The sequence below is a fragment of the Cygnus olor genome, chromosome 1 (genome assembly GCF_009769625.2).
Source record: "Cygnus olor isolate bCygOlo1 chromosome 1, bCygOlo1.pri.v2, whole genome shotgun sequence".
NCBI lineage: Eukaryota > Metazoa > Chordata > Aves > Anseriformes > Anatidae > Cygnus > Cygnus olor.
The window spans coordinates 127518472-127530694 of NC_049169.1; the positions used below are offsets into that span (position 1 = coordinate 127518472).

The following is a 12223-nucleotide window of genomic DNA, read 5'->3' on the forward strand; positions in this document are numbered from 1 at the left end:
CTGACCACAGCAGAACAGAGGCAAGCAAACGTGAAAACCACACTGTGAGTTCAGACGGTTCAGGAAGTTTGCAGCTTCTACCAAAAGGGATAGGAAAGCAAGAGATTTTGATTTTCTCAGATTCATAACTATTATTCATCTGGAATTTAGTCCAGCTGATATCCTGGTTTATATTCCACTTTTTTTTTTTTTTTTTTTTTTTAACGCTGCAATCACAGCTGTACCCCGCATCACTAGCACAGGCACAGGATTCTCACGCCGCTACTGACAGCTTTCCTCAAAGTCAATTTGTAAATGTATTTTGTGTTTCTCCTTCAAGGAGACACTTCTCGGTTACTGCAGTGCAACTGCTCCACACCTGCTTTAGACTTCTTTTTTTTAAAAGAGTAATTTAACTATGTCTCTCCTTTCCCAATTATTTGTTTTTGCTATTAATTAAACAGCAGTATTATTTTTCTCAGGTGCAATTATTATAACTCATTAAGATGCTTTATAACAAGTATAAAACTGACAAGCCCAACATATATTATTTTGCTTTGTATTGTTAAGGAACAATGCCTGAAAAGAGTAAGTACTTCATTTAATTAGATAAAAGGTAAGATGACTTATCAAAGCTGAAGAAATTATTTGAAAAAGTAATCTGGTATGATCATATTCCAGAAGAAGACTTCCTTGAAAGCGATTTTAAAAGGTTCCCCTTCATGTTGCAGTATTCTACACACCATTTGGATCATTCCTCTTCATTTCATGTATTTTGGAGGCACATTTAAAGGACAGAAACTTCAGTATAAGCTGTGGCTTTTGTATGAGTGCTTCCAATTTCCTAAAAAAAAAAAAAAAAAACCCTCAACTGGGAGAAAATAAGCTGTTTGCACAATATTATCATCTCTGTTTCTTAAGTAGCAAAAATAAAAGGCATACATACAAGGTATACTCGTTGTAATAATAATAATAATAATAAGAGCATCAATACATCACCACTGTCAGTCCCACCTGCAGGACCATAAATGACCGTAGAGCTGGTCCATATGAGAATCAGTGGCATGCAGTAGTACTGGATACAGCAGCAAGACCTCCCTAAGAGCTGCTTAACAGCCAAACTAGATTCAGTGCAGTATGAAATAAGGCTTTATGTAACTTTAAATCTATTTTTATTTAAAAAAAAAAAAAGGTTTGATTTATATTTAAAGCCCTGGTACATTAGCCATGTATTTTTATATTTTTGTACTCTTATATTGCTTCTTAAAGCAAGCCTTAGAGGAATTTCTCTAGCCTACAGATACTTATTTGTCCTGCATCATTTGCTGTTCTACCACTAGCCCCACAGAATCTAGACATGACCACACACCACGCTCACAGTAATATATTTCCACTTTCACTTGCAAAATACAACCAGACAAAAGCATTTTTGTGCAACTGATATTATATGTCAGAATAAATCTCAGCTTCTGACATTTTGCTGCTGGATTTAAACTCTAAATTAAAGCATATTGTAATGCCACTTCTGCTGTAGTATCATGATGAAAATCTGTTCTGTATAACTACCAGGCACTGGCAGACATTAAGCAATTCACATCGCGTTCGAATTTATTTCTGGTTTTCGGCAGAGAACCTTTACCACCAGTCTGCCATATGAAATGAATATGAAAGACTCCAATTTCTTTTAATCTGTCCTGCAGTTCCCAATAAAATGGTGAAGACTATCAGACAAGGAAAAGAAAGTTGGGGAAAATTCACCGTCCTTCTCGGAAAAGTAATTGATTCTAGAGGTCCATTTTCATCTTCATCTATCATTTCACCTCAAATAAAGTCCAATTACTTCAGCTTCACAGGTGGACTGGATTTTCATCACGAGAGATACGAATGAGCCGTGAAAGGATTAAAAGAGCCCATAAATTAACATCACCCAAATATATACACGCTAGATGCAGAGCTGTCAAATCCCACACTGAGCACTAAGCTCAACCTGCAGCTCCCCGGTTCAAACTTCTGTTGCGATGCATCCCCTCAAGCATTAGGGCAGCTCCTGCTGCCCTGTGCCTACTTCCAGGGGTGGTGCGCAGCGAGCCCGGGCAATTCTGTCCCCGGCAGGAAGGCTGAGTGCTAGCAGGAGCCCCGTGCACAGGGGCAGCCTTCCACCACAGCCTCGTGCTCGACCCTTCCTGGCCATGTAACCCAGCAGAAAGCACACGCTCCTCCGTAACACACAGTGCCCAGCTCTCCCACATCGGGGCTCCAGAGCAGACGAGAAACTTGTATGCGTACCCAGAGAAACCATCCCGCTTTCATCCCTACTTCTGCTACCTAATTCACAGTATTGCATTCAAACAGAGCTTTAAGGATAGGAAAAACACCGCATTTGCTTTTCAATTACTCACATTTGCAATACGCAGAGGAAACCAGTAGCCATTTCTTTGTACAGCACTCACTGCACAATTATTTCTGCAGCAACTTCCATAGGCACTAAGTAGGATTGGGGTCCCATCATACAGCCCCTACCCCAAAGGTTTTACAGTACAAACCCACATTCTTATTTTCATGCATTCTATGACCTGCACCATTGCCTTTGTATATTTTATTAAGACATTCCACAAATCTGGTGCTATGTATATTTATTGGACGGGAAAGGTGCACAGAACAGGGAAGTTCACATTTTGGCAGCGACTCTTCTTTTGTAACTACCACCGCACTTCAAAAAGTAAAAAGAAATCACAAATAAAACCAATAAGCAAAATTCAGGAATTGAGCAGTAAGTTGTACTAAATCCTAAGCACCATAAGGTAAATCCATGAAAAGTTTGACAGTAACAAAGTGAGAACTGCAACTACTGTTTTCATAATTCTTTAAAAATCTGAGATATTACAGTGTTTGTAAGAACTAGTACTTAAAAAAGTTAAGTAACTGTTGATGTTAAAGGGAGAAAATAAAGTTCACTAGAGTAAAATAATTTATTCATGTTTTCTATAGTTGAACAACCTTTCTTCACTAACATTAAAGCTTTACGCAGTCTAATTATTTGAAAGGACAGCACATGTCTTCATTGTCAATTTCTTTGAAGAAGAGCAAGCTAACAAGCTTGATCTGCCATTTCATTTTCAGTGGAACAGCCAACAATAGCTCAAACGTTATTTTAAGTGAATATAACTGGAACAGTCACACAAAAGGTCACCCATTTTACTGGTGTGGAAAAATACAGGACAGGCTTCCCGGCCTCCCAGGGTTGTTCAGTTCTTTGTATGATCAAAGCCGAGTAGGCTTTGGCCTTAATACAAAAACCTTCCTATCTCCCCTCATCCATACACATTTGCAACACAATTTTAGTCGCTGTATGTTGTTGTTACTTGTATAGACAAGTTTGACTTACCCAGTAAGGGAAGAAAAAAAAAGTTTGATTTACCCCATGAGAAAAAAAATAAATCTCAGTCCCCAGACTTATAGCTAAAACAATCCTAAGTTTCAAACAAATCAACTACAAGTATACGTGTGGTTTTTTTCTGAGTCACAATTTGAGTCAGCAGAAGCAACTAAAAAACAACGATGCTGACAGAAGTAAGGCCATGTTTTTCAAATACGCTGTTCATTCGCAGAGTTTTAGACAATTAAACATCAATATGCACAGCATTTATTGAAGTATTTAAAGATCTCCAAATGACAGGAACAGCTATTTGGTTAGGAAAAGCAGAGTCAAGGTTCACCTTCTGAGAATACTGTTTTCTTCTTATTGCTGTGGGCGTCCCACGCTGGCACCTTCACACTGAAATTTGTTTTTAATTTATAACACACCTATAAATAGTTTCTAAAGCAAGTCAAGCAACCAATTTGTTGTGTAGAAGTCAAAGAATTCTTGAAATCCTGAAGCATACAAGACATTTCAGCTCTCCAAGTTTTTCAGGAAATATTTCAGTGATTCCAATTCATTTTGTTGTGCTATAGGACCTCTGTTACACACACACACACCATTCTATATACGAGGTTCCAAGTCTGAAGTTCCTCCTGGTTGGCTGCCACTCTTCTTCCTGCATCCAGCTCACGTTTCTGCTCCCAGTTTTGTAGGATACACACCTCTTACCCACGTACATCAGATGACGTTCCGCCTACAGCTCTCTCCTTTTTCCTGTTCTTCGTGTTGGGTTTTAACTGAGCAGCCTCCCCACAATTCCTTTAAAAGACGAGAAACTCCTTAAACACTTAAGTTATCCCTCTGCATAACCTATGTCAGGCAGCATCAAACAGGCCCTCCACAACTCTGGGTCCCATGTCCACCCACGAGCACAGCCTTCCTTGCTTCCTAGAATAACATCCCCAAATTACCCCCGTGACATCCTCCACATACATACAACGAAATAACCTGTCACATCAGCTTCACATCTCTCCTGCTTTCCATATTACCTTTGCTTTGCCCAGCAGCTTGGCAAGTAACGTGAGTATGCATTGGTAGAGTCTGACCACAGACACGCAGAAACCAAAATGTCCATTTCTTGCCCAGTCTCCCTTCTCTAACCATCTGCTTGTTTCCATAAGGCCTGGATGGCTGCATCAGAGTAGGAGAACACCGCCCCTCGCCCAAAGCTGACTAAAAATTGACCAAGTGGCCCAGAAGTTACGGGCGGGGTGGGAGGACAAGCTAGTGGACAGATGGATGGACAGATGGAGCGACCGCATAAACACCCTTCCCTCAAACTAAATTAAGACTTCCAAGTCCCACCTGTTCCACAAAGCACGCCGTCAGCCCTAGCCACTCCCCGCGTCAAGGTTTTCTGTTTTATAAGAGGTTACACTGCATAAAGTGGTAGCTTTAGCCTATAGACTTACCGGATCAACACAGCACTGACTGTGCATCACGACGCACCGCTACCGTGCTCCATAAATAACTGTCTCGAAACACAAGCTGCACCCAAACAAGATTGCACAGTTAAGTAGAAAAATAATGGTTGCTTAAAAACATTATAATGACATATAATTTTTAAAATCCTTTGTAATAATAATGCCAACAAAAAGGAGAAAAGAAAAAAAAACACCCCAAAATCCTATGTTTTACAAAATATGGAAAGAGGTAGGAAAGTAAAGAAAGCCTACTACCAATTAAAGGAACTGCAAAGGCGGCTTGCATTTCAACAGCCTAAGACTGTGTGAAGAGATGGAGAAGAAGCTGTGCTAGATAAACAGATGGATCAGGAATGTGTGAAGAGGTCCATAAGGTAGGCTCAAGTTTTTAAGGCACGAAACTTCTGAAGCGAGTATAGACTCCGTGTAGGTGTTTTCATACAAGGATTAGGTAAGGTGAAGGTGGATTTTTTTTTGGTTCGTTTGGTTGTTTTGTTGTTTTTGTTTTTAAAGGTAGACAACAACATACTACGTAAACTTGGCTGGATTTGGGGATACTGGAACTCTATCCTTTTCTGCCAAGGAAGACTGGAAACATTTTTGCCAAGGTTAAGCAAACAAGCAGATGACAACATTGTTCATGCTGCAGATTAACAGCAGAAAAAGAAAAGAAGGGAGGGAATCTGAGTTGCAAAGAAAAAAAGAAAAACGTTCTTGCACCCAACACATTTGCTTCTTTTTGGCTGGAACTCTCCTCCCAAGTGCTCAAAGGAAGCTAATGCAGCAGTGTCATTAAAGCAAGTAGAGCATAGTGAAGAAGGTGTTGTGAAGGGAGAAGAAAATTTACATTTTACACAACTTCTCCCTACTGATATTTCAGGAATATATATATGTATTTACGAAAACACTGCTTTGAGCAGAAGGCCTAGCCAGACAGCCTCCCGAGCTCCCTTCCAAACAGAGCTTGGATTCTGCGTGCAAGTGCAATTAAGGAGGTTTTACAGGAGAGCTGCCTTGTAACGCACAAGGCACTGCCAAAATAACAGTAAGCCACCAAGAATTCCGCTTGCTGAACAACTAAAAAGCATGAAATAGGCCTCTTCCATCTTGATGTCAATTATGACTTCAAGATACCCCACGCAATCAGATTAAAAACAGCAGCAAAAAGGTCAGGGAAGGTTTTACTCTATACTTACTAATATATAACCTCGCTTCAGTCAACGTCCACCCGGCAATCACAAAGGATATCGCTAAGAAAAGTCCACACTCTGAGATTCACAAGTGAAATATTAACATCTATCGTCGCTGCTAGGACAACTGCTTACTCTTTCATTAATGAACAGCTTTAACTTTTGGATGAGGAATTTTATACATTTTTTTTTATTAAATTATTTCTATTAGTACCTAACATGAAAAGCAAACTCCAAGTTACCATAAATCTGTACCCATCCCCTATTTTTTAGCTGCAAAGTATACTCTAACAACACAGAAAATACTTAAGAGCTGCCAGTATGTCTATCAACTGGTCTGAACAATATGAATTTGACATATCAGTTAAGATGTGAGATTAAAAACATTTTCACATATGAGATGCTGTATGTTTTGACAGGTCCAGGATCTCTTCACTTCTGGCTTGAGTCACATAAAAACCCAAGTCTGACGGGCCCCAAACCCACATACACTTCTCCATAAGCAATACAGCTGAAGTTGAACATATGTTTAACTTATGACATGCGCACAAATATTTGTAGAGAGGGCTTAAGTGACTCCAGGGAGTAAACAAAATGCTGCCAAGTGTGCAAAATAAAAAAGAGAAGAGGAAACTTTTCCTGCAATTTGTTTTCAGCTACTGTAAAGTTTTACTGAACGCAGCACATTGGCAGAAATTGAGGACAAGTGTACGAGCTCTGACAAGAACAGAAGATCCGACTGTGACACATGCCTACCTTCCACGCTGTTTGGTTCACTACTATTTCAGATAATAGCCAAAACATAATATATAGAAAAAAGAACAACAACAAAAAACCATCAGCATCTCAAAAGCTGCAGAACAATCAAACTACATTACATTTACTCATGGAAAACTGCTCCGATGAACTTGCGATTAACACGATATGCTACAGGATGCAAGACACCCTCACCAGATAGTGAAGTTTGTTGTAAAAGCCAGCACAGAGTAATATCCAACATCCTTCAGCAAGCTTATCCACTACAGGGCTCACATCAGAGCGCAGCCCCCTCTTCACCACTGTCTTGGAAGCATTGTCCAGATGAAAGGGAGAGGAGAAAAAGAGAGCCCTGCACACCAGGCATGGCGAGCCTGCAACGCTCAGGGCACGCTGGACCTTCTGCTATTCCAACACCAGCACGGTGCTGACGCACACGTAGGCAAATACAGAGAGCTCGTGAGATGTGGATCTCCTCCAGAAAATAAAAGGACCTTTTTAAGATTAGGAAATGTAGCACTAAGCGGGGAGCTTATAAACACAGATGCGTTCCCTCAGGTTTCAAGTTCATTCCCAAATTTCTGTGCTTGAAAGATAAATAAGCAAGCCGACGTTCCGGTTGCCAGCAGCCAGCTCACGAAGTCACCCCCAAGCTCGAGGATGGAGGAGGCTGAGGCGCCTTCCAGCAGCTGCCCCCGGCTCCTGCACAAGCAACTGCACAGCTGAGCAGCTGCTCTCTTCCTGAGCACCAAGCTCAACGTAAAGCTGGTGCACCGCAGGTGATTCGGTGCCTGATAGGTACCCCTACAAAATTATCAGCCCCATGGGAACCAAATAAAAATAAATGAACCCATATCAACATCGCAAAGCCAACTTCCAAGAATTTGAGAGCCACGGGTTCCTGCCTCAAATACAAGGGCTTTATAAATGACTGTTAGATGGCAAGAGCAAACAAAGCATAGCTCTAACAAACTAAGCTAAATAAGAACCTTCCACTATAAAAAATATAAAAATAATAACAAAAAAAAACCTTTAAGTGTTAACCATTTCTCCGAATTCTCTAAGAACGTACAATTCCTACAACACAGTAGGACTTTTCAATGTTGACACCTAACCACGAAGAAAAGGCTGGGGGGTTGTTTTCCTATTCAAGCTCCAAGATTTATTTTTTTTTGTACACTGAATAGTTGAATAAATATTTGATTCTACTGAGCCACATCCTCCCCTTCCTTCAGTTGAATGAAGCAGTGTTACCATTAACAGCTGTATTTCCATAGTCATCTGTAAGAAAAGATTAACAGGGGCAGTGATACAATTCAGCAGCATAATGGAGCTCCGTGTGGCTGGCATAATTGTGATTCAGCTAAGAATTGATTCGCACTTTGTTTTTTCAGAGGCTAAATTTGGTGGGGGGCTTTATTTTTATTTTTAAATATTGCCAGGCAACCATTTCTCATGAGTGCCACCTTTCTTCTTCCAAAATAAACGTCAATGTTAAATTAAGCTATGCTATTATTTAAAAGACATCGGCTAAAGGGTTAAGTTTCAAGACGTTAAGGGGCAATTCCAACACAAGAAGGCTCGACCTGCTCAGATTTGAAGGACAAGTCTGAAGGCAAGCTAGAACACCGACATCTCTTCTGAAATAATGACAGAAAAATAAATCTCATTGCACTAAAGCTAGAATTAAAAGCTTCTAGAGACCTAAACACTCCAGTATCACAGTCAAGCATTATAGAAAGTCATCACGTATTAACTGTAACTGTTTATTCCATACACATTTTCCGCATTTTAAGAGGAGTAAAAGTCCAACGCAATAGATTATTTTCAACTCCACTGCACCTAGACATAACTTAGGTACCAGCCCTTGGTAGAGCACAACTCTAACATGAAAGCCCATGCATTCAGGTGGTTATTCTTGCTGAAAATAACCCAGGGACACAGGCATGGCAGCTCTCGGCAGGCTAGCTTATTCCTACAGGGTTCTCATGGTTGCCTCAGAGAAGGGAGGAAAAAAGAAAACGTGGGCAGCTGTGCGCACACACAATGTTCCTACAGCAGCAAAGTTTAAGGCACGCAGAACCTTTTAAATTTATTTTGGCCCCTCGGGGTGCTTTCAAGATAATTAGGAATTATTTCAATATCTTATTTAGCACAGTGATAGAGAAATATACTGAGATTGTCATGTTCTAAACAACAATAAAAAAGCTTAGGTTTAAAAGGTGGACACACTAGCATTGTGAACATTCACAAGTTCAACATTTTTCCTTCATCGATATTTAGTATTATTAAACTAGGCAGACTCAGCAAGAGGGCTGATGTTCTAATAAGTACACAGAGAAAGTCATTATGTATTGTTTTAATACTCATTTTAATTTATAGCGTGAAATTAATTCTTCCTGCTTCTGATGCAGAAAGCTGCTATTACTATCCACAAACAAATCCCTTTGCACCAAGACACTAAGGTACAACTCTTGAATTGTCTGGTGAAACAAACAGAGGTGGGAGAGCACAAAAAGTGGCCTTCTAGACAGAATACCAAACTCAGAAACAGGAAATGAACTCTGTTCCTCATTATATCACATACATTCTTTAGCTATAGCACATCACTGACCATTCTCTCGCCTTGATCTCCTGACACGGAAATTAAGATAAAAGCCTAGAGCTGTAAGGCTTAGCTCATGAAAGCAGTGCTAATATTCTCTAAAATTCTCAAAAATAAGTTATGTCAAATGCACGCCATTCTTGTTCCATTCACGTGATGAGCACACAGCTCACAGTGCCTTCACTTACCTTTCACACCAAGCCATTTTCAGAGCAGATCCACGCTTATGCTCTGCTCAGATTAAGCATGTATGCTCCAAAAAAATCTCATAAATACGAGCTCATACCTTGTCCAGAATTTAAGTAATAGCTAGGAAAACCGCTGTTTTTTAATTCCAGATGTCTACTGGTGAGCACTGTGTGTTCCAGAGAGCATGCTAACGCTTATATGCGCATGGTTTTCGAGAGCGTCCATATATAGGCAGCATTATAAGTAGCTATTTTTATAATAGAAGAGAACTGGTTTTTCATATAGGAAAGAGAGCTTTCTACATATAGAAATTATTCTCTAATTCCACCTTGTTCTTGCAGCCTCAGCTCACCTCCCACTCACAGAGCCCTGCTCCACACAACAGAAATAGCCACTGCCAGTGTCAAACCACACTAGTACTACAGCTAACTGGACCAGCTCTCCAATAACAGTTTCCAACAGGCTAACCCAAACCTCTTTTTATAAAGACGTTTTCTTCACAGCGACCGTGCATTTTTTTAATGTTTTCCTGTGGCTATTTCACTACAGAAAAAGACTTATGAAATTGATATTTTCAAGGGCTTTGTTAAGAGCACAGAGCTACAGTAAACATTTCAATATCTGAACCTCAGAAGGCATTTTCTCCTCATCATTTTTGAGCTAAACTAGAAGGATCCATGAAGAGCGTTAAAACAGAACTGCAATTTCTTTGTTTAGACACCTCAAGTTTTAAGAAACGAGGCAGAACGTAACACCTACAATGCTAACAGGTTCGCTAAAACTCTGATTGCAAAGCGAGACAAAAGGAATGAATGAAAACAAAGTTATAGTTTTAGATTTGATTTTGGATGCTGAAACAATAAAAATACCTAACATCAAGCAACATCTTATATCAGATTTGCCGAAGTTGTTGACATTCAAATAATGTTGCAATCAGATGTAATACGTGGAAGTGAGCATAATATATATTTTTAACGTGTGTGTTTTTAAATGATGCCGGCTGCTTTCAGCTGCAGGTCCAGGCACTGGCAGCAACGAATCCAAGCAGCCCTAGGTGCAAGACACTGGTGTAGCACTTGCATCTTGCAGCAAGCGATCGCTGCTGCTTTTACGCTCCCCCTTTCTCCGTGGTCTTTCCCCCACCCTCACATGCAATGCGGTTCCCCTGCATCTCAGAAAAACCCAAAGGCACCAGAACATCGCCACGACCCCACGACAATTCTGAGTTAATGCTGCATTTTGGGGTAAATCCTGACCAAGAAGGCCGTTCCCCGGAGGGGCGTTCGGAGGGGGGCTCCCAGAGGTGCCCCCTGCCCCACACCTGCCCAGAGGCACCCCAGTTAAGGGGGGGATCTCCCCCATCCCCAAATTGTGCCAGCCCAGGCATTTCCCAAACGCTGCCCCCGGCTGCGTGGGCGCGATGGCAGAAGGCGATACACCTCCACCGCTCGGTCCACCTATTAAAATGGCGCTTCGTGCTTCTACTCCGGGCAGGTATATTTTATTAAAAAAAAAAAAAATAGCCTTTTTTTTTTTTTTTAACCTCCTCTCCTTACCGCAGCTCCCCGCTGTGAAGGCAGCGCACGCACAAAGGCAGCCCAGCCTCTCAGCCTGCGCTGTCTGGGGCGTTTAGGCTACATTTAACGGGCGGGGCGTTACGTTCAACACCCTCACGGCGAAATCTTGGGGGAAAAAACACCCCAACGCCCCCGGCGACGGCGAAAGGCAGCGGGGAGCGCCGCTCGCTCCAGCCACGGGGCCGTTACCCCGGCACCCGGCGGCTGCCGGGACTGGGAGCCGACAGCCCGCTCACCCACCCGAGCCCTTACCTCGCTCCGGATCGGCTCCGGATCGGCGCCGGCTCCACCGCTCCCCTCGCACCCGCTCCGCCGCCGCCGCCCCCTGACCGCGCTCCCCCCGCCCCGCCGCGCCGCGCCGCGCCGCGCCGCGCAGCGCCTCTCAACGCAAGCCGCTAGCCGCCCCGCCCCGCCCCTGCGCCCGAACTGACGCCTCTCTCCACCAATAGCGAGGCGGAGAGCCGGTCCCAAGCCCCGCCCTCGCTCGTTTCCACCAATGGAGGCTAGCCGTCATCCTGCCACCGCTGCCACCGCCTCTCCCCTCAGCCTTCCCGGCAGGCTCGGTTGGCTGGCGGCTGCCGAGCAACGGCCGCGGGGCCGGGGCCGGGGTCGGGGCCGGGGACGGGGACAGGGGACAGGGGACAGGGACAGGGGACAGGGGACAGGGACAGAGGACAAGGGACAGGGACAAGAGACAAGGGACAAGGGACAGGGACAGGGACAGGGCTAGGGCTGGGAACAGGGCTGGTGACAGGGGCAGGGGCAGGAGTGATCCCAGCATCCTTAGCCATAAGGATAACTTGAAGTGAATTTAAATAAAGATATAATGCTGCTGTCTAAATTGTAATAAGTGTGCTACCAGTGTTGGCACTCCATGTATCGCCAACGGCTTTTGTGGTCTTTAATTATTCTCCTCTGCCTGTGCTGGTTCCAGGACGGAAGGCAGTGGTGCTACCGGTTACAAACAAAGATAAATGACTTAACGCTTAAAAATAACTAACTGAATTTCCGGTAACATATGCTAGCAATTAAAACAACTTTTTTTTTTTTTTTTTCTATCAGTGTGTCTTGTCATTTTAATG

At 42.6% G+C, this 12223-nt stretch overlaps 1 protein-coding gene across 4 annotated transcripts in view; it reads right to left on the reverse strand.

Moving 5' to 3' along the window:
- CDKL5 (cyclin dependent kinase like 5) overlaps positions 1–11541 on the reverse strand; it is a 135717-nt gene extending 124176 nt beyond the window's left edge. For 2 of the 4 annotated variants that reach the window (XM_040532605.1, XM_040532585.1), the window contains exon 1: positions 11394–11541. The gene's annotated coding sequence lies outside the window, so the exon portion shown is untranslated. Of the gene's footprint in view, positions 1–6965; positions 7303–11393 lie in introns of those variants that run through there. The other 2 variants (XM_040532619.1, XM_040532594.1) reach the window with 2 other exon arrangements.
- Between the last annotated feature and the right edge of the window lie 682 nt (positions 11542–12223).